Source organism: Typopeltis vanoorti, chromosome 1, assembly GCF_054136105.1.
Source record: "Typopeltis vanoorti isolate ZY-2024b chromosome 1, IOZ_Tvanoo_1.0, whole genome shotgun sequence".
NCBI classification, from domain to species: Eukaryota; Metazoa; Arthropoda; class Arachnida; order Uropygi; family Thelyphonidae; genus Typopeltis; species Typopeltis vanoorti.
This window is the reverse complement of record NC_143549.1, coordinates 34,021,359-34,045,655: the sequence shown is the minus strand read 5'-3', so window position 1 is coordinate 34,045,655 and position 24,297 is coordinate 34,021,359. Positions and strand designations below refer to the sequence as shown.

Here is a 24,297-nt window from a genome sequence, read left to right as displayed (position 1 = left end):
TTCCAGATTTCCGTCTAGGACATGTTATTACTAACGCCATGTTCCAACATAAAAATGTTCACAAATTCACACAGAAAGAAGATGCAAGATATAAGAAAAGTCCCAGTGAGTATGTTATTGTTGATGGCAATGTCTTTCCATTGGCTCAGGGCATATATGTATATAGAGGATTTGGAACAAATGGAAGTGATTGTTTAGTTTTGAATTTCTTATTGAAAAGAAGAGTGTATAAAAGTTTTCAAGAAAACATGGAGTTTGAAAACAAGAACCAAACCTTGGAGAGTCACTAGCAAACCCTGAAGAAAATGTTGGTTAATTCAGCCAGAGAGACATGTTGTGAGATTGTCCTGAATTAATCAATTGTATGTGAAGGTTTCTGTGGTTTATCAGTTCATAAGAAAGATTCTGGTAATTGGACCACATGTTATTACGATAAATAATAATAATAAACAACTGACAAGTTTCGTAAGTCGTATGACTTGCATCTTCAGGGGTCAAAGGTAACTAAAAGTTAAAACACACAAAATGAGAAATTACCCAAAATAGTTCATTCTATGCAGTTGTCTAACTGTTCATTAAATTGAATATCCGAATGTAGATTCAGTGCAACTAAGTTTGAACGATGCTGGATGCTGTCACGTTGTGTTGTTCACGTTCACATTGTCCAAGGTCTGACCGGTATATTTTTTATCAATGCTGACTAAACTTGGTATAGAATTAGGCCCTGGTTTTTGTTGCATTGCGTTTAACGCCACGCTACTTACCAAAAATTGACACCATAGTTCAAATAGAGAAAGGAATACGGAATACGGATGAGATCTGATGTGATACATCAGATCTCATCCGTATACAGAGCACAGCATTACTATTACAAAGCAAATTACCACCTAGGAACCTACCTTATACGGAATACATAGCCCTCAAAGAACTAAAATCAGACACAAATATCATTATAATTAAGGCTGATAAAGGGAATGCATTGGTAGTTTTGAACTCAGAGGATTATAACAAAAAAATGAAAACTCTTCTTGAAGATACTAATACCTATACACCTTTAGACAGAAATCCCACCTGGCGAACTCACAATAAAACCAATGATCTAATTAAAAAGATACCCAATTGGACTGAAGAACTAAAAAGAACTCTACAATCAAAACATCCATTAGTTCCAAGAATATATGGTGTTCCAAAACTACACAAGATAGGTATTCCTTTAACTCTGATAGTGGATGGAAGAGACTCTCCTACCTCCAATCTGGCAAAACATCTCACCAGCATGATCTTACCACACATAGGAAAAACATCTTTCATTAAGAACAGTACACATTTTATTGAGAAGGTAAAGGATATATGCATAGGACCTTCAGACATCTTAGCAAGTTTGGATGTAATCAACCTGTTTACAAATGTTCCTAGAAATGAAACAGTGAATCTCCTTGAAGTCCTTTTTCCTCCAGACATCGTAGAACTTTATAAACATTGCATAAAAAACACTTTTTTTCATGTATCAAAATAAATTTTTGGAACAAAAAGAAGGACTGCTTATGGGCTCCCCCTCTTCCCGGCTTTAGCTAACCTATATATGGAAATTTTGAAAATAATGCTTTAAACAATTATCATAAAAAACCGAAAATCTGGCTATGCTATGTAGACAATATTTTCATCATATGGCCAGGAACAACAGAGGAACTAACTACTTTCAAAGATTACCTGAATAATATACACAATAACATAAAATTTACTTTGAAACAAGAAAAGCATAAAAAACTTCCCTTTCTTGATATCTTAATACAAATCGATGAAAAAGATAATAAATTATCCTTCTCCATCCATAGAAATCCCACCAACACAAGAAGATTTCTTAATGCGACCTCACACCACCACCCCTCACAAAAGATAGGTTTAATTAAAACCTTGAGGGACAGAGCTTATAATATTTCAAGCACAGAAAAACAAAGAAATGAAGAACTTCAACATTTAACACAGATCCTCAAGAAAAATGGTTATGAACTGAAGACTATCAAAAAAATCCTGAACACACCTCCTACAATCATGTCACAAAAGCAAGATTTCAAGAACGCAATCAAGCTTCCACACATCAAGAATGTTGCAGACAAAATGGCCAAATTACTAAACAAACATAACATCAAAGTGGCTTTTCTACTGTTGGAAAAAATTTCAAGATCTCTACATCCCCCAAAACCTCCACATCATCCTCTAAAAAAAACCAGGTGTATATAATATTCATTGTTCCTGTGGCATCTGCTATGTAGGCCAGATGGGAAAATCGGGGAAAATTCGCATGAACGAACACCAAAAAGATCTTCAAAAAAGAAGAGAAAACAAATCAGACTTAGCATACCATACAACTTCCACCAGCCATAATGTACTCTGGCAAAAAACAAACATGTCTTACATTGAAAAAAATTGTTTCAAAAGGAAATTTAAAGAAGCTGCAAACATGCTTAGAATTCCAACACAATGCAACAAAAACCAAGGCCTAATTCTACACCAAGTTTGGTCAGCATTGATAAAAAAATATACCCAAGTCAGACCTCAGACAATGTGAATGTGAACAACACAACGTGACAGAATGAACTATTTTGAGTAATTTCTCATTTCGTGTGTTTTAACTTTTATTTACCTGTGACCCCTGAAGATGCAAGTCATACGACTCGAAAACTTGTCGGGTTTGTTTATTATTGTTATTTATCGTAATAAACATGTGGTCCAATTACCGGAATCTTTATGAATTAATCAATATTCAGGTTATTATGACAGTGTTACATGATTACGTTTACATTGTTATTAATTTCCTATCTACGATTTTCCTCCAAATCCGTCTATTACTTGTGAACATTCCAATATTGTTATATCTACCATTTCATGCTTCTGACTGAATCAATCCACCTAGACCTTGGTCTTTCCTACCATCTTGACATCAAACAACTGTTTTGCTAACCTGTACTCACCCATTCTGTTTAAGTGGTATGCCACCTTAGATTAGCTCCTTACACATTCTTGAATACTGACAATGTCAAGTTCCTTTTTAATATCTTCATTTTTAATATGATTCAGACATTGGTGCCATCTGTTCACTACCCTAATTTTTCTCAGAACTCTCATATCTGTGGTCTCTAGTCTTTGACTGTGTGCTTTATTTGTAACCCAACTCTCAAATCGATAACTTAAAACTGGTTTGAACACAGTCTTGTATACTGCTAGTTTGGTGTTTTGGCTAATTTCTTTCTTATTCCATATAAATTTCATTCGGCTGGCTAACCACCATACCAGCTTTGCTTATTCTGTTGTCTATTTACAGGTTTAACTTGCATCTTCTAAAAACTGTGCCTAAATAAATGAAATATTTTACTTTTTCTGTAGGACCTCCATTCAGAATGCAGCTGAAGTTTTCTATGTTCCTTCCTATTGACATGGTTTGGTCTTTTTGTTGCTGATTTTCGTGCCAAATTTGTTAGAGCTGAATCCTGAAGACCTGCACTAGATGTGTTCAGAAGTATACATCATCTCATAAAGCAAAGACTAAGTTTGACCTCTGATTTTACATCAGACCTTCTTCCTGTATCACCTTCAATTCTAACTGCTGGCTAAAATATATGGACTATATATTGCTCTGTATAATGTTCCATTCAGCTCATATAATTATAGTGTCTTGCAAAGATTTTCTCTGGGCACATTGTCTTGTGCATTTCCAGATCTACAAAACTTAATTACAGATCTTTGTCATATTCCCATGATTTCTCAACTATTTGCCTTAAAGTGAAATTTGATCTTTACAATCCCTATTTTGCCTGAACCCAGCTTTTTCTCCAAATTTCTCTTCCATACTCTTTCTGAACCTCTTTCCAAGTATGCTTGCATAAATTTTGCCTGGAACACTTACTAAAGAAATTCCTCTGTAATTTTTACTTTTGGCTTTATTCTCTTTTTTATAGATGGGTACTGTGAGAGTTCTACACCAATCATTGAGAATTCAACCTTCTGATAAGGCACTCTGAATTATCATTATTATTGATTTTGAAGCAATAATAAATAATAATAATAATGAGTCTTTGGACACCTCCAGGGAGTCCAAAGACTCATCGAGGGAGGGCACCTACTCTACAACTCTGTCTCCACACACCACCGCCATCTACTAGCCACCACAACCACTAGTATTTTCCACAGACAATCACAAACATCTATACCCACGGTGGGATTCGAACCTGCAACCTTTTGGCTGGAGAGCGGAACTCAGCCAAGCACTACAGAGCTTTTTTTTTTACCTCCATACTTAAGCATTTCTTGTTGAATATCATCTACTCCAGCTGCTTTTCTACATTTCACGTTTTTGATGGCATTTTCTAATTAAAATATTGATATGTACTCTTTGCATTCCTCTTGAAACTTTTCTACTGTGATTCTGTCACTGCTTGGCTTGTTTAACAGTTTTTCAAAGTAATTACTCCAGACATCTAGGGTATCCTTATCTTCAGTTTTCATGTCACCTTTATCATCTTTGATTCATTTTGCATTTCTAAGCTTCTTCAATAGCCTCCAGAATATTTTGTCACCTTCCTGATATTTCTTTCCCATACTCTTACCAAGATCTTCCCATAACCTTTGTTTATCTACTTTTTACCCATAGCTTAACTCTTCCATTTTTCTCAGTATTCTTTTTTTTTTGGCATCTGCTGACTTAATTGGCTAGGAACATTTGGTATGTTTTCTTTTTTGTCCAGCACTGCTTCTTTAACTTCTTTAACACAAGAAGTTAAAGACGCGGTGTCCGCCATGGTTTTCTTATTTTTCAATCTTTGCAGTCAGCTTCACCACATACCTCCCTAGCTGAATCAGTCAGTCTTTTTCAGAGTTTTTCCACTGAGACTCCAAGGTTTGTTTTCTTGTATTCAATTTGTTTAATTTTTTTCTTCAGTAATTTCTTCAATTGCAAAGTCTACAATTTACCTGTTAAAGCTGCTCAACATTAATTCTTTTTAAAACTTTCTTACATACTGTTCTTTTTCAATTTGATATCCATTTTTATCCCGCTTAGTACTAAATAATGGTCACTTCTAATTTTAAATCCTCTGTACACTGTTGTATCATGAACCTGCATGATGATATTACTATAAACAATATCATAGTCAATGAGGCTTTTCTTATTTCTTGTGTCTTCTCTCCATGTGAACTTGTGAACATCTTTATGTTGAAACATAGTGTTAGTAATGACTAGTCCATGTCATGAGCAGACGAGCATTTTCCATATTTTCACAAAATGTTTCTATATGCCTGATGGGATTTCATTTCCTGCTTTGATGTTCAGAACTCCAACAGGTACTGCTTTTAGCATTTTCTTTATGTTAGCTGTCTGTTCTAATGACTTAAATTCCTCTATTTCTTTAGAAGGACCTTCTGTGGGACCATATGCACAAATAAATTTCATTGTCCATTTTCCCATTTTGAAGTTTTCCCACATAACCCTACTTGAAACTGCCTTCCAGTCAAGAAGTCTATCTCTTCATGTTTGGTGTTGAATGCTATCACTGTTCCTTCCTTTCCTTGATCATTATTGCTTGAAAATAACATCCTATACTTATTATTTAGTAGGATCTCACCTGTTTTTGATGGTAGAGGAGCAGTGGTGAGTGGGCTGAATTCAGCTGGTTTAGAGTGGGACCACTGGTGCCATGTCTGCAATGCCAATTATGTTCATGTGTACTTCTCCAATTCTTCTTTTGGTAAGAATATAGAAAATAAATACCAGGAAATTGGCCAGATAGTCTGGAAGCCACTGAAAAGGTTAGATACAATATCTAAATATTGTAAACTTCATATACTGCAGAATTGAAATATTGTAGAATTCCTGTAAGTTTCATAATAATGTTTTGCAGTATAAACAACACCAAGAGAGGAAAAAGATATGTTACCTACCCATAATTGTCTGGACACCCCTGTTATTTGAAGTTATGAAGCATTCCAGGTTTGTTAATAACATAAAAAGTGGTATACAGATAGTAGGAAGCAGTATTTCATTGTACCAGTTGACTACAGGTGGTATGGCAACACAATGTGAATTCAGTGACTTGGAGAGAAGTGTCATCATGAGCTGTCAAATTGGTGGCATGTCCATACGTGCCATTGCCACTCAATTGGAACATTGAAAATCAAGGGCTGGCAATGTCCACCATGGTGTCTCATTGCTCAACAATGGTAATCACAATGTGATTACCATTGTTGAGCACTAATACTGGGTTTCCATGAAAGAGCAGTGGCACACAAGTGAATATCACAACAAACAAGGCAGCTCATCTGGCCTGGTGCAAAGAGTATGGGAACTGGATAATTGACCAGTGGAAAACTCTGGAGTGATGAATCAAGGTTCACCTGTTTCCAGTCTTATGGCATGGTGTGGAGGCAGCCTGGTGAACGCTTATTACTATAGTGTGTTGTACTCGCAGTAAAGTTTGATGGTGGAGGAGTAGTAGTGTGGGGTGCATTCAGTTGGTTTAGAGCAGGACCACTGGTCATTGTCCATGGTTCCATGAAGGCAGCTCAGTACCTTGATATTCTGGACAATCCTGTGCTGCCTACAATATAGAGTTTTTATGGAACTGACCAGTGTTACTATCAAGATGGCAATGCCCCATGCCACAAAGCTGCAGCTGTTATGGAATGGTATGAAGAGAATGGTATGGTGTAAAATGACTACCCTTGCCTGCACAGAGTCCTGACCTGAACCCCATCGAACACATGGGATGAATTGGAGTGGCAATTGAGGTCCAGAATAACATCAATGAACTCAGTGCTGTTTGATGGATGAATGAAGACAAATTCCACCTGATGTCTGTTGCACACTGGTGCAAGGGTGCAGGAGGTGATCAAAGCCAAAGGTGGGCATATCCGATATTAGGGTTTGCCTTCTGACATCAAATGTAAATTGTAAATTGCTAAAGTGTCTCCAGACAATTATTGGTAGATAGTGTATTTATTAAACTCACTAATAATTAATAAATGTAAAAAAGCAAAGCACTGTGTAAAACTAGCTAAACAAAAGTCATGGGAAGACTGGTAAGAACATGGAACATAATAATGTTTTATGGTAAAAACAATACCAAGAGAGGGGGGGGGAATTAAACTCACTGATGATGTAGTTTTCTAGCCAGCATCATATCATCATCATCTCATCCACTTGATAATGGGTTGAGTCCAATAGGAAGAAGGATTCTCCACTTATTGTGATCTTTAGCCATCTTGGTCATGACTCTATAGGTGGGCAGATGGGAATGTTCTTTCAGCAACTTTATCCAAGTACTTCTTGGTCTGCCTCTAGGTCTTTTACTTCCTCTATATCCATTCAGAGCTAAATATGGCAGTCTATGAGGGGGGCCATTCTCTGGATGTGACCAAACCATCTCAGTTGATGCTTAATGATTGTATCTATTATGTCATCTGGGAAGTATAAATCTATTCTGACTTGATCATTGTTGCATCCAGTGGGTGTTATTAATTTTTCAGAGGCATTTCATTTCAAATGCTTGAAGTTTCTTGATTGGTTGTTGAGTTAATCTCCAGGCTTCTGAAGCATAAGTAGCTGAGGGGATGATAATTGTTTTATATAATTTTAATTTTAGACTTGTTGGGATTTTTTTATTTTCCCATATTTTATTTAGTTTATTCATGCTGGTCCATCCTAGGTTTAGCCTGTGTTTTACTGTTTCCATATTGTTCGGGTTACTAGAAATGAGACTGCCAAGATAAACATATTTATTAACTTGTTCCAATGGGTGATTTTCAAGATTTATGGAAATATTTCCTTCTTCTCTACCTATCTTCATTATTTTTGTTTTATGAAGATTTATTTTCATACCATAAGTTTTACAGGCGTCATTTATAATATTAATAGTTTTTTCTAACTGTGATTTAGAATCTGCTAGGATAATTATATCATGAGCTTATTTAATGTGATTAATGTTGGTACCATTGATTTTTACACCTGGCTCATCAGCTATGGTTTTACAGGCTTCTAGGAAGATGATAAAGAGTTGAGGTGAGAGAGGGCAACCCTGCATTACACCTTTCTCAACTCTGAAATCTTCGGTTTTAATGTTGTTTGTTTTAACAAAAGCTTTGGAGTCTCCATAATAATTTGTAATAAATGTTGAAATATTCGAATCCATTTTTACTTTTTTTTAAGATAGTGATCAATTTGTTTCTATTAACTGAATCAAAGGCTTGCTTGAAATCTATAAAACAATAGTATATGGGTAGGTTGTATTCCCAATATTTTTCTGCTGTATTATTAATGGTGAAGATGTGATCTATAGTGGATTTATGTGGCCTGAATCCTGCTTGGTTTTCCTGTATGATTTTTTTCTGTAAGCACCTGTATCCTCTTTTGTATAATTCGAATGAATAGTTTATAACTATGACTTAAGAGTTATGGGTCTATAATTTTCACATATTCTTTTGTCTCCTTTTTTGTGAATTGGTATAATAACTCCTGTTTTCCAGTCAGTTGGGATTACTTCAGTATAAAGAATTTGATTAAATAATTTCATTAAGAAGTTAATGGCTTTCTTGCCACCATTTCCAGAGTTTTATAGATATGTCATCTTTGCCCATAGCTTTTGAAAGTTTTATTTAGTTTATTGCATTTATAATTTCTGCTGCAGTTATGGGTGGGTGGTGCCTTTTCATATATCATCTCTTCTGTTATACTTTCCTCCTCATATTCTTTTTGAAATAATGTTTGATAGTAGTCCTTCCAAATTGTTTTAATATTTTGTATTGATCCAGTTTCTAGATTGTTTTTATCTTTCATTGTTAGTGGTTTATCTTTATAGATCTTAGTTAATTCTTTTATAATTTTATATACAGTTTTATAAGCAGTTCATGGAGTTTATAAAGTTCTAACATTTTGCACTGATGATTTCCAATTGCGTTTGATTACAATGTAATCAATACAGTTCTTTATTGTACCATCTGGTGAGGCCCATGTGTATTTGTTGGAAGGTCTATGGAAAAAAAGGGTATTACAGATAAATAGATTATTTGCTTTACAAAATTCTAATAATCTTTCTCCTCTTTCATTTCTGTTATCAACTCCAAACCTGCCCATCACATCCTCCATGCCTAGGGTGAACTTCCCAATTTTGGCATTAAAATCTCCCATCACGATTAATATATATTTTTTATTAGTCTTGTCTATTAAATCTTGCAACTCATCATAAAAAGTATCGATTTCTTCATATTCATGTGACTGGTCAGGTTTGTAGATTTGAATTATTGTAAAGTGAGCATTTTTCTCTTTTACCTTTTAATCTAATAGCGATCATAAACAGCAAAATATTAGTGAGTTTAATAAATATATTTTTATTAAATGGTGTTGCTGTAAAATGTTATTATGAATCAGCGACACCTAAAGCCTTTCTGTATGTGGTTACTGTAAAAGTAATCAGAGATGATAAAGAAGACATGAAATTGGAAGATAAAGATGTCATGGATATCTGGAGTAGCTGCTTTAAAAGATTGCTAAATGAAACAAGTAGTGACAGAACAGTAATAGTAGGGAGCACCTAACAGAAATGCAATCAGGAATACATATCAATACTTGAAGTAGAAAAATTTATCAAAAACCTTTCACATTTCAGATGTGAAAGGCAGCTGGAGTAATATGATATTCAACCAGAAATTCTCAGGTATTTAGATGTAAAGTTTTACAGAATCTACACTGCATATTTCAGAGGGCCTGGTAAGAAGGTAAAATTCTAGATGATTGAATATAGCTCTATAGTATCCACATGAAAAATGTAAATAAAACTGATGTTTTAAGGATACTTGTGACATAAAGACTGAATAATATAAGCATGTAAACACAAGAAAGATATTTAATTAACCAAATATTTCGGTCTGGAAATAGCAGACCATCTTCAGTGGCACTACAAGAACAGTTTTAAAAAATACAAGGCGGAATACTAAACAAAGATCATTTAAAAATAGAACAAGCCACATGATGTTATATCACTAAGTATTACAGGGAATATTTTAAGCAGAGACATGATTGAAATAAAGATATTAATTAATAATATTAAATAACATAAAATTAATATGAATTAATGAGTTATCCTGATTAGATAACTCATTAATTACTCAACTGTGATCTCTCCTATTTTGGACAAACTGGACGTTCTCTTGAAAAAAGAATCCAAGAACATCAATCCTCCATTCATCACAACAAACCTGAAAAATCTGGATTGGCTCAGCATGGGATTGAAACTAACCACAACATCCTTTGGTCAAAAACTCGCCTCTTACATAGATCCAGTTATAAATTTGAACGTTTATTCAAAGAAAGCATAGAGGCCTTACTCCATCATCCTAACCTGAATCGGAATGACTGTATATCTATATTAAAAATCTGGGAAAGTCTAATCAGGATAACTCATTAATTCATATTAATTTTGTTATTTAATATTATTAAATAATATCTTTATTACAATCATGTCTCTGCTTAAAATATTCCCTTTAATACTTAGTGATATAACATCGCACGGCTTGTTCTATTTTTAAATGAGATCTATTGTTAGTATTGCACCTTGTATTTTTTTTTAAAACTGTTCTTGTAGTGCCACTGAAGATGGTCTGCTATTTCCAGACCAAAATATTTGGTTTAATAAATATCTTTCTTGTGTTTACATGCTTATATTATTCGTAAATAAAACTGATTTTTCAGATTACAGAGAAATTTCCTTACTGAGTGTTCCTGATAAAATTTATTCAAGTATATTTGAAAAAAAAAAGGCTAATTAAAATTGAGGAAGTGAAGCTAGAAAAACAAGCTGGGTTCAGGCCAAATAGAGGTCGTCAGAATCAGATTTTCACTTTTAGACAAATAGTTGGGAAATCATAGGAATATAACAAGGATCTGTAATTAAGTAGATCTTGAAAAAGACATATGACATGGTGCCACGAGGAAAGTTATTTAAAATGCTACAGTTATATGGTCTAAATGGGGCATTATGTCTAGCAACACATAGTCTATATTTGAGTTGTAAGTCAATAGTCAGGAATGAAGGCAGTATAGGATGATAATTTAATATTAAATCAGGAGATGAGACAAAGGTGCATGCTTTCTCCACTTTTATTCATTGTCTATTCGGTTGCCAAACGAATAGATAATGAATAAACTTGTACTAATGCATAAACCAAATGAACGCATAAACCAGATATGTTCGTTTGGTTTATGCGTTAGTACAAGTTTATGCCGTTTTGCCTGTCACTATTGTTGCACAGTTGAAAAGTGACATTTCACATAACCTTTCAGTGAATTTTCGTTCGGCCTACTTCAGTTGCGTGTGTGGAACATATTTTTAGAAATGGAAGGAAATAACGTACGTTACCGGCATATTTTGCTTTTTTATTTCAAAAAAGGCAAACGAACTGCGGAGGCCCATAAAAAAAAATATGCAGCGTATGCGGGGATGGTGCCTTAACAGAACGCATATGCCGAAGGTGGTTTGCCAAATTCCGTTCTGGAGATTTCGACGTCAGTGATGCATCTCGTGCCGGTCGCCCGACCAAGATTGATTTGAGTGTTGTAAAGGATATCGTCGACAAAAATCCATCACTAGCAGTGCGGGAGATTGCTGCAGTACTAAACATATCCCATACAAGCATTGAAAAACCATTTGTTCAAGCTTGGATATGTTTCAAAACTCAATGTTTGGATGCTGCATGAATTGAACTGAGGCCAATATGACTGCTCACATATCCATCTGTGATTCGCTGTGATGTCGCCAAGAAAACGACCCATTTTTGAAGCGGATGATTATGGGATATGAAAAATGGGTTGTGTACGATAACGTGGTACGTGAAAGATCATGGGGCACAAGAGCAAACCGACGCAAACAACCTCGAAAACAGGATTGTACCCAAAGAAGATCATGCTCTCTGTGTGGTGGGATCAGGTGTTGTCCACTACGAAGTGTTACCATCAGGCAGAACAATTGATTCAACTGTCTATTGTTCACAGTTAACGCGACTGGCCCATGCAATTAGTACAAAACGTCCTGCGTGGCAAATTGGAAAGGAGTTGTCTTTCACCACAACAATGGCAGACCCCACACATCATTAACAACCTGGAGTAAATTGTTACGTCTTGGCTGGGATGTTTTGCTGCATTCTCTATATTCACTGGATCTGGCACCTTCCAGTAACCACTTATTCCGAATTCTTTATTCCGTTGCAGAATTCTCTGAATGGGAAAACTTTTGCTAATGAGGAGGCTTTCAAAAGACACCTGGATCAGTTTTCTGCCAGTAAACTTCAGGAGTTTTATGAACATGGCATAATGAAGTTGGTCAGATGGCAAGAGGTCATTCATAAAGATGGTCAATATATAACCGACTAGTATGTATTATATATATTTAATAAAATGTGTTTCGTTCCACTCTGAAAAACCGAATGAACTTATTTGCCAACACAATATATAGATTATATTATGAAAGAAAGCAGGATATTAAAATTGGCGATATCAGACTTAGCCCTTTGCTTTATGCAAGAGATGTTGCACTCTTAAACACATCCAGTGCAAGTCTTCAGAATTTTCTGACTAAAATAAATCCGAGCTGTAACAAATTTGGCATGAAAATCAGCAAGAAAAAAACCCCTAAAACTATTAAAATATACTGTATAATTCAGAGGGTGTGTGTGTGTGTGGGGGGGTTATATGGAACAAGAGAGAAATTAGCAAAATCACACCAAATTAGCAGTATACAAGATAGTATTCAAACCAGTTTTAAGTTATGATTGAATATGGATCTGAGAGTTGCATTAGAAATAAAGCACTTGAACAAAAACTACAAACGACAGATGTGAGGATTCTGAGAAAAATTAGAGGAGTGAACTGATGGCATCAGTGGCTAATCGTATTAAAATGAAGTTATTAGAAAGGAACTTGACATTATTAGTATTCAAGAATGTGGGAACAGGGCTAATCTAAAGTGATATGGTCCATATCATATTAATTGACCATATCTAAAGTGATATGGTCACTAAACAGAATGGAAAAAGAAAGGTTAGCAGAAATAGGTGTTCAATGAAAAAATGGCAGGGGAAAAGACCAAATTCTATATGGATTAATACAGAAGGTCAAAATATAAAATCTGATGATATTGGAGTCCTGTCAGATAACAGAATAATTTGGAGGAAATATGTTCTTAGGCAGTTAGTAATGATGTAAACTTTTGATGTAATAATATCATAATATACAGTATGTATCCCTACTCCATGTAGAGTACATTATCAGAAAGTGGATATATGTAATATGTTACCTATTAAATAAATATATGCACTAGCACGGTGAGCCAATGTGGAAATGATACCTAACTTTTGTGCAGAATAGTGATGTGAGAATGCATATAGGTATTTGTCCGTGTGTGTGTGTGTGTGTGTTGATTTCCTTAAGACTGAGATCCTTAAAGAATCAGACATCGTAGTAAGCTTCATGTCTAGAATCAAACAAACAATCTCCTTACGACGACAACCGAACTTCCAAGAAATCCATGTCTTTCTCTTCAGTCCTCACATCCACTTATTCCCAGATTATACAGCCTTCCAAAGGTGCATAAAGCAAATTGTCTGCTCAGGCCATTAGTTGATAGTATTAATTCACCAACATATAAATTATCAAAATATCTAGCATCCTCCTTAAAAGGTCTAGTAGGAAAGTCTTCCTCTTACATTAAAAATTCAGTAGACTTCGCTTCTAAAATCAAAGATATAAAGCTGAAGAATTCTGATATTATAGCAAGCTTTGATGTTGTGGCACTTTTTACAAATGTTCCAACGCAAGATATTCTCGACATTTTAAAATACAAGATCTCTAAAAAGATTTTTGCTCTCCTCTCACACTGTATTAGTTCAGGGTATTTTAAGTTTGAAGAGAAAATTTATAAACAGAACAAAGGATTAGCTATGGATAGCCCCCCTGTCTCCAATACTGGCCAACATTTTCTTCGAGGATTTCGAGGAAAAAGCTATCTCTAAAGCAACATTAAAACCTAGAACATGGCTCCACTATGTAGATGATATATTCCTTATTTGGGAGCATGGTGTAGAGCAGTGTTTCCCAACCTTTTTGAAGTCACGGACCTCCTGTAGCGAATGCTACTATGTCGCAGACCCCCCCCCCCCCCCGTGTAGCGAATGTTAATATGTCGCGGACCCCCTGTAGCGAATTAATTCACCCCAACTCCCATAAAATCCAAAATGGAAAAAAAAATTCCATTTTGGATTTTATGTAAAATATCATAAAGATGATATTTTACATATCATAAAGATGAAGTAATAAATTACAATTTTACAACCCTAAATGTGTCCTTTATGACAATGCAATACTTTTATAAATGGAGATATTTGGAAGAATATGAACATCAATTAGGCCAGGTGTGAGCAACATGATAAGATAAATTTTAATGAAAATAAAATATCCCGCAGACCCCCTTTGAATTACTCGCGGACCACAGGTTGGGAAATGCTGGTGTAGAGAATCTTCACATCTTCTTAAATCATTTAAACAACTTCCACCAAGACATAAAATTTACCATTGAGATTGAAGAAAATGGTTTCCTTTCATTTCTAGACCTGAAGCTTACTAAGATGTCTGATTCTTTAAGGATCTCAATCTTCAGGAAATCAACACGCATGGATAGATACCTACATGCGTCCTCACATCACTAATCACTATCCTGCACAAAAGTAGGTATCATTTCCATATATATATATATATATATATATATATATATATGTTTATTTTAAGGGTGAAGTAACTATTTATCAACTGTGAAATTACATGAAAAAGATGTTCAGTGTTCAGATAGTTGTCTATATAAAGACAAATGTCTGCAAATAAAATATACAGTGATACCTTGGATTGCGAGTCACTCGGTCTGCAAGTGTTTTGCAAGACGAGCAAAAATTTTTAATAAATTTTAACTTGATAAACGAGCGAGGTCTTGCAATACGAGTATTACCAATACGCTTTGTCTGCCGAGCGTCATGTGATCACAGGCCGCTCGGGATTGTGGGTAATTGTCTCGCATGCTCGGTCTCAGTCGGCATACCTCATTCGTACAGTCAACATTCGTGCTAGTGTTGTGACCATGTGTGTGTGTGTGTGAAGCATTTTTTTATTTTGTGTCCAAATGTAGTGATTGTTCTTTATTTACTGTACTACAACAATGGCCCCAATGAAGAAAAGTGTTGAAAAGGAAGGTGGTAAGAAGGAGGAGATTACGGTTGAAGTTAAGAAGGAAATCATCGGGAAGCACGAACAAGGTGTGCAAGTGCCGCCATCGCAAGATAAGAAGTCTACATCAACTATTTGCACAGTATTAAAGAAGAACTGGGGGGGGCTAGATGTAGCAAAATGAGTCGCAAGAGTATCAAAGCAATAGCCACGTATTGCCCTGTTTTATACTATCATGTTCAAAGTCAACACAGAGAGTCCAAGATCGTTTGCTAAATGCACAAGTGTTCCGGCATGCCAATCTACATGTCGCAGAATTGCCATCTTTTCTTCTACTGAAATACATTTTCTTTTTTTTTTCTCCATGTTACTAACATGGATAATCCACCACCGCAACTTGAAAGCAAACTTTCACATGCTAAATTATGTAGCAGAAATTCTGCAATATCAATTCGTACTGTGATTGAAAAATCACGGTATCGCTCATCGCTACATTACTGCTTCAAGCATGCAGGTCACTGTGATGACGGAAAAGAAACTTATAGCCAAAAGCAATACCATCTGGGAACAGAAATGCACAGATTTCTGGAGAAATCGATTTGAAAATCAGTATTGCCACCCAAGAAAAAAACGCAAATCATGGGAAATAACGTCCACATCAAGTTGTTAATGGCGGGAAAACAATATATTGTAAGAATAGGCCTTACGACAGGATTAAAGGAAAATGACGTATATGACAGGAAAATGTGAATTGCGGGAACATAAAAATGGGGTTTTACTGTATATATTTTGAATGTGGTGCAAAGGCCATGTTTTATTAGTACTTTGACTATCTTTTGTGATATACCTCTGACATAGAGAATAGGAATAGTGATGCTTTGTTCTTAACAGCTCTATAACTTCTCTACATGAAGAGTTATATTTAATGTTGTGCAATTTATAATTATATTTAATGTTTTAAATCCTGAACTGTGGACCATCCTACATCACATATTTCAAGTTTTTCAAAAAATAAAATAAATTAAAAATCACAAAACTTAAAAGCAGGCACTTGAATAAATTTGAAATCTTACAACAGTACCAACATACTACTTTTCGACTGCAACTTCAACGAGATCACATGGTCATAAATTTATCATTGCAGTTGCTTACAGAAGAAGCTAAGACCACCCTGTCTGGGTTATAACGTTGCCATTGCATCCAAACAGTTTTCAATACTAGAAATCATGGAGTGACGGGGCATCTACAATCTTCCACCTTCATGGTTGATAATGTACATTTAGGCATCGTAGACTTCTTAAACGAAGGCTAAACCACCAAAAAGTAATATACCACAGAATGAAATATGCCTTTAAAAAAATGTTATATAAGAATAAAAATATTGTTATTACTAAAGCTGATGAAGATAATGCAACAGCTATCATGAATCAAGGCGATTACAACAATAAAATGCAAGATCTCCTATGTGGCAGTTCTACTTGCCAAATTATAGATTGAGACCCCACTTTGTCTCAGAGGGGGAAAAAGTCAGAAAATTATTGAAAAAAGCAACTTCTTAGCCCAAACAAATCATTAACAAAATAAAATTGGTTCATGCACATATTTATGGAGTACCTAAAATCCCCAAATCTCATATTCCCTTATGTTCTATAGTTGATAGCATAGACAGTCCTACTTATAAACTTGTCCAACAGTTACTTTTGCTTTTTTTTATTTTTATTATTATTTATTTTTTATTATTATGTGTGGTTACCACCCATGAAAGATTATTACTAAATCTCTAGTACATTTGTATTAGAGCCTCCGTAGCTCAGTCAGTACAGACGAAGCCCTTTGGTCGGAAAGACCTGATTTGATTCCTCTCAGTGATGTGAGAAATCTTTTATCTGGTCTCTTTCAATGGAAGGTGAGTTAGCCAGTCTCGTATGGAGGTGGAAGGTTTTTTCTCCCAGACAAATGGGCCAGTAGAACTCACGCTATTTACAGACAAGAATGCTTAGAGGGAATATGGGTTAGGTTAGTATCCTCGTATTACGGTTAGGAAGTCCAAGGGCACTTGGAAGGCCCTTAAAAGCCAGTGATGATGATGATAGTTTGTATCATGGATGGACTGGGGATTTTTTCTTTTTCTTTTTTTTTTTATATCAATTTTATATATTCTTTTGTAATTTTTATTTTTACATAGTCCAGAAACTCTGCTCTAGAGACCAAACATGAAACTTTTTCAGCCACTTCAGACCTTAAATAAGTGGGACGGTGATCTTACACCAGGCAAATATGCACTCGTGAGTCAAGCGCAGTGACATATATAAGAACTCCTGATTGGGATAAGTTTTCTAGGAATAATTAAATATATATATATATATATATATATATATATACGTAATAGTTTGATTAAAAGAGGCTGTAAATGTTGTGTACTACCAGTTTTATTAGTGTGGGGGATTTTTTTTGCCAAAACTTAATTACGAAATCATTATTATCAGACTCAGTAACCTGCAAAAAAAAGGCGGCAGCATTGTCATTCCATGACTTTAATATAGATTTCAGTCGTTTCGTTAAATGTGAGGTCTGTTATATGTATTCTTTCGATTACATAAATAATTTGTGGATATTTGGTGCGGATGGAAGGAGAGTGTGTGCGAAGTGTGACCTGAACGAGGAATTGATGAATGCAAATATGAAATTGATGACAGAAAATGTTAGTAGCGAGATTGTCATGGGGAAAATGAGGTGCACGTTTGAAAGAGAGGGATGGTGAGAAAGAGAGGTGAAAAAATGTTAAAAAATCAGTAAAAAAGAAAAAGAACGATTTGAAAATCATAATGGATGTTAAAAGGGATGAAAGTGAGGTGAGTGTGGTGGAAGGAAACGAAATTGAGAAAACGAATGAAACTAGAAATGGTGTGACGCATAAATTGAAAGAATGGATGATAGCAAAAGTTCGACGCATGTTGGACTGAAAGTACAGAAACAAAGAAAGACGAATGAGTGTGAAAGTGAGAAGAGGGGGTCGAGAGTTAGAAAGATTGAATGATAGACAGAATGTGTTGCGAGATTCGGAAGTTGAATTGGATTGGATGAGGCAAGAAATGAAATGGATGCAGAATGAAATTAAGAAATTTCAGTTAAAAACTATTAAAATAAATAATGATGGCATAAAAGAGTTAACGAAAGATGAGCGAGTGGCGTTGTATGGCGACTTGATTATTAAAGGTGTACTGGAGGATAAAATGCACAAGGTATGTTTTCCAGGTGCTAAAATGAGTAGAGTGATTGAGACATTGGATATGAGGCAGGAGCGAGCAAAAAATTTAATAGTATTAATAGGTATGAATGATTTGAGAGAGGACAAAGAGTGTGTCAGAATGGATATCAGGAGGCTGCTTAGAAGGATAAAATAGAAGTGTGATGACAGGAAGGGTAGTTAGCGTGTTGCCTAGATATGACTGTGGTGAAATGAGGTGGAGAGCAAGAATTATGAATGATATGCTGGCTGAAATGTGTGAGGAGACGGGAGTACAGTTTGTTAATGTGTGGAATGAGTTTGAGGGACGAAGTGAGCTGTATGGGAGCGATTGACTGCATTTGAGTGGTCATGGTGTGAGTCGCTTGGTGAGATTGCTGCTGGAAGGTAGAGAAGTGAATAGAGAGAATGAATCAGATCAAGTAGAAAGTGATGTGGAAGAGCAGGAGAGTAAGACGGGAGAGATTGAAGAGGTGATGAATGGGGAAGTGAATGGTATGAGTATAGAAAATGAGAGAATGGGTGTGCAAGAGGAGCAGGGAAACAGGGAGGTTGAAGGTGGACAGGGGTACACAGCATGAGAAAGGTGGATGCTCCAAGAAAAGGTGAGAGCATGTGTAGGCAGGAAAGGAATTGGATGACCAAGAGGAAACAGTTGGAATTGAAAAGGGTTTTAAAATGAAGAAGCGGAAAGGGAAATGGCCCCAGTCGAGCATGGAGAGATCACATCAAGTGAGTGGTATCAGTGGAACTAGCTGTAGATCCAGAAATGAGCTGTTGTGTTTGTATACAAATGATAGAAGTATAAGAAACGAGGCAGATGAAATGGTTGCACTAATGGCATCTGTTCACTCAAAGATTGTTGGAATAAGTGAGACATGGTTGGAAGAGGATGACATTCTGACAGAAATAGAGATGGAAGAGTATGATGTATTTCATGAGGACAGAAGGGGTAAAAAGGGAGGGGGAGTGCTATTGATGATAGAGAAAGAGTTATGTCCATACAAAGTAGAGATTCGTCTTCTTCTTCTCCCACTGTTGATAATGAGTCTCCTCCACACCTTCCTGTCTTGGGCTGTCACCACATCCAAGTTCTTCATCCTCAAGTCCTCTTCTACCAGCTCCCTCCATCTCTTCTTTGGTCGCTCATGCTTCAGCCTTCCTTGCACATCCATCTGCATGACCCTTCTTCCCACATATTCGTCCTCCCTCCTCATCACATGACCAAACCATCTCAACCTTGCTTCCTGCATTTTCGCTCCTAAGTTCGTAACTTTTACTGTTCCCCTGACATAGTCATTTCTCAGACAGTCCTTTCTGGTCACACCGCACATCCACGTAAGCATTCTCATCTCTGCTACTTCCATCCTGCTGATGTTATTTTTCCTCAGGGCTACAGTTTCTATAGCATATGTCATAGCTGGCCTCACTACTGTCCTATAGATTTTGCCTTTCAGATTGATCGGCACCCTCTTATCGCATAACACTCCAGCCATCTCCCTCCAGTTCCTCCAACCCGCTTGTATCCTGCATCCTACTTCCTTCTCGGCTCCTCCTTCTTCTTCCACTGTTGAACCTAAATATCTAGTCTCTTGCCTTCCTGATGACATTTCCTTCCAGCTCCAGATCTGTCTCCTGTCTGCCGCCCACTGTGCAACACATATACTCTGTCTTACTTCTGCTCGGTCTCATACCTCTCTCCCAGTACTGTTCTCCATCTTTCCAGTTTAGTTCCCATTTCTTCTCTTGAATCTGCACACAGCAAGATGTCATCTGCATACAACATTGTCCAAGGCACATCTTCTCTCACCTCCTCTGTTAACACCTCCATCACAATATTAAACAGAAACGGATTTAATGCTGACCCTTGATGCACGCCAACTGTTACTTGAAAACTTCCTGTCTGTCCCAGACAGGTCCGAACACTTGTCTTCACATTTCTGTACATTTCTCGCACCAACGTGACATATTTCTCCGGAACCTTCTTCTCCCTCGGACACCTCCAGACTTCTTGCCTTGGCACTCTAGCGTATGCTTTCTCCAGATCAATAAATGCCAGATGTAGCTGCCTTTGTTTCTCTAGATACTTTTCCATCATCTGCCGTAACCCAAAGATAGCATCTGTTGTTTATCTACCAGGCATGAAGCCAAATTGTTCCTTTGCAATCTCCACCTCCTTCCTCAATCTACCATCAAGAACCCTTTCTAGGATTTTCATTGTGTGGGACATCAACTTTATTCCTCTGTAATTTTTACAGTCTTGTGCATCCCCTTTACCCTTGTAGATGGGGACAAGAGTACTCTTCATATAAAATAGAGATGCAAGAGGGAAATAGTGCCAGTGGTTTTGAGGCTGTATGGTGTGAAATAGAGGTGAATGGAATCAAATACTTGGTGGGATGTTGTTATAGACCAGGTAATGTGGATGGTGATGATAATGAAATGTACAATCAAATTAGCCAAGTAAATAAGAAAAGGGTGATCATTATGGGTGATTTTAATTATGGCAATATAGACTGGAATGATGAGATAGGAACTGGAAGTAAAGAAAATGAGTTTCTTGAGTTTTTGAGGGATAACTACCTCAGACAGTATGTAACAGAGGGCACACGAGGACTGAGGGTCTTGGATTTGGTCATCTCATCGGAGGATGTAATTATTGGTGAGAGTGACCATGAGGTGGTTGCCAGCAGTGCGAGGACCTCTGTGAGAAAAGGGTATATGTGGAACTACAAGGAGGGGGGCGATTATGAAGAGCTCAGGAGACAGCTTGCGGGTGTCGCATGGAATGAGGAGTTAGCTGGGAAAGAGATCAATGCAGCTTGGGGGATTTTCAAAAACTGTTTAGTAGATGCAATGTCTAAATGTATTCCAAGGGTGAGAGGGTTAAATAAGGTGCGTGTGAGATGGATGAATAAAGAGATTAAGCATACGATACAGAGAAAAAGGGCATTGTGGAGAGACAGCATAAGAGAAGTGGAAATAACCAATTCCATGAGGTCTACAAAGACCAAGCAAGGAGGGTGACTTGGTTGGTGAGGGTAGCTAAAGAGGTATGCATTTAGACGTTGCATCAGTTGGCTAATGAAGCCAAAAAGAATCCTGAGGAGTTCTTTCAATATGTAGCCAGCAAAAGAAAGAATAATTATGGAAGGAAGACATTGATTGGAGAAAATGGTATAAAGATAGCTGATGCAGAATGTGTGGTGGAGATACTTAATGAGCAGTTCCTAAAGATCTTTTAATCTTGTGAATGTGACTTCATGGAGGGATTGAGAGCAATTGATGATGGGGAGGAGAGACTGACTATAGGTGAGCAAAAGGTGTATGGGGAGTTGAGTAAACTAGATGTTAATAAGGCTGTGGGACTTGATAAAATATCACCACGTATTCTGAAAGAATGTGCCAGGAAGTTGACATCTGCCTTGACATATTTTTTTAATATGAGTCTTGCAAGGAGTTCCTCGGTCAAGTTCCCAGGGAGTGGAAGGAGGGCAAGATTGTGCCACTTCATAAAGGAGGTGATCGAACTTGAGCATCAAACTATAGGGCTATCTGTGTGTCGTGTGTTGTGGTTAAGTTGTTGGAGAAGCTTGTGAGAACTAGGATCCAGAGTTGGGTTGATAACAATGGTATTATCTTTGATGGACAGCATGGATTTGCTAAATGGAGGTCATGTTTTAGTAATCTTCTTACTTATTACAATAAAGTGACTGCTTCCTTGGACAGAGGAAAAGGATACACAGTAATATACTTGGATTTCGCAAAGGCTTTTGATAGAGTACCTCATGATAGGTTGAAAGTCAGACTAGAGCAGATGGGGTTGGATATTAGACTGGTGCATTAGATTGGAGACTGGCTATCTGATAGGTATCAACAAGTTGTGTATGGGGGGAGCGATATCCAAGAAAAGGAAAGTCACTAGTAGAGTGCCTCAGGGGTCTGTTTTAGGTCCATTACTGTTTAACTTGTATATTAATGATATAGGTGAAGATTTTGATGGAGTCAGTTGTTTGCAGATGATGCAAAGTTGGGATGAACCATGAAGTGTAGTGAAGATATTGTGGCCTTACAGGAAGACTTGAATAGATTGAGTGATTCAGCACGGAAATGGGGGATGTGAGTTCAATGTTGCAAAATGTAAAGTTTTAAAATTTGGAAAACAAAGATGGGATGCAGAATTTATGCTTGGTGAGAATATATTGTTGGAAGTAGAGGAAATAAGAGATCTGGGGTGATAGTGGATAAGGATCTAAAATTTAGGGGAGGGACCAAAATTGTGAAGACAACACAAATGCTTCTGGGAATGATGCGGAGGACACTGACGTGTAGAAGTAGGGAGATTCTTGTTTTGTTGTATAAGGCTTTGATTAGGCCACACATGGACTATTGTGCCCAGATTTGGTCACCAGGTTTTCAGAAGGATGAAGAGATGTTGGAAAGGGTCCAAAGGAGACTTACTAAGGTAGTTTCTGATCTCTAGAATGTTGAGTATGGGGGAAAGATTGAGAAGATGTAATTTGCAGAGTCTGGTGGACAGGAGGAAGAGGGGAGATATGATAGAGACCTGCAAGTTGGTAGGGGATTGTTATAGGATCAATGCTGAAGAAGTTTTACAGAGAATAATGGGAGATCAGGGGAGAATCAAAGGTCATCCCTGGAAACTGTATAAAGAGGGTGTGAGTAGGGGAGTGAGAGGCAGGTTTTTTTTCGTGCAGATTTGTGAATGATTGGAATACCTTGCCTGAGAATGTGGTGTCTGCAAAGAGTTTGAATATGTTTAAAACACGGTATGATGAGCTGTGTGTGTGATAAAAGGATCTTCCAGATGAGTCTTTGACTCCATGAGGTCTTGGGGTGATAATAATAATAATTAAATTCATTTTCCACCTAAAAAGAAATCACAAACATCCATGTCCATGGCAGGATTCGAACTTGCACCCTGTTGGTTGGAGAGAGGTATGTTTACCACTTGTTCAACCAGACCGACATCTATGTCTCTTGCCACTCTTACTGGCAACTCTTTTACTTTTGTAAAAAAAAAAAAAAAAAAAAAAAAAAATCATCCCATTTCAGAACATTACTTAAAAATCATATCCTGCAATATTCAGACATAACTGTTAGTTTTGATGTCAATTCTTTATTTCCTAATGTACCACTTATAGACACTCTTAATTTAATAAAGTGTAAATTTTTGCCTGATATTTTTGAATTATTAATTACAATGTATGCAGGTTACTTTACATGGGGGGAAAATCTACAGTTAATTGTACTGTTATGCCCCCCCCACCTTAGCTGACTTTTTCATGAACACTTTTTGGAAAAAAAAAAACAGCTACATACAAGCCTCTAGTGTGGTTATTCTTTATGGATGATGTGTTTGCCATTTGGCCCCATGGTCAAGATGCTTTTGCCACCTACTTAAATGGCTAACACCCCAAAATTGACTTCACATTAGAAAAAGAATTCAATAAGTGTTTGCCTTTTCTTGACTCATTAGTCACCCACCTTTCAGATGGCTACAGTTGTATGCAGGCTACAATTTCTACAAAATAGATAAAATACTATACAGTCCATTATTTCTCCTCTAATGCATAACAAAACATCACTATTCCCTATATCATGAGTACATCAGAAAAAATAGTTGAAGTACTAATAAAACATGGCCCTTGTGCCACATTCAAACTGCATGTTAAATTAACAACTCTCATTCACTTTCCTAAAGGTAAACTTCATCCTCTAGCATATGCTGGAATTTATGAAGTTTTCCTTGTGAGTATGACTGGACCCATATGGGCAG

General features: G+C 36.6%; 1 protein-coding gene across 9 annotated transcripts in view; it reads left to right on the top strand.

Annotated features, from left to right (window-relative positions):
- The window catches only part of LOC150109879 (DNA-binding protein P3A2-like), a 343,228-nt gene that overhangs the window by 146,009 nt on the left and 172,922 nt on the right, over positions 1–24,297 (top strand). The window lies entirely within an intron of this gene.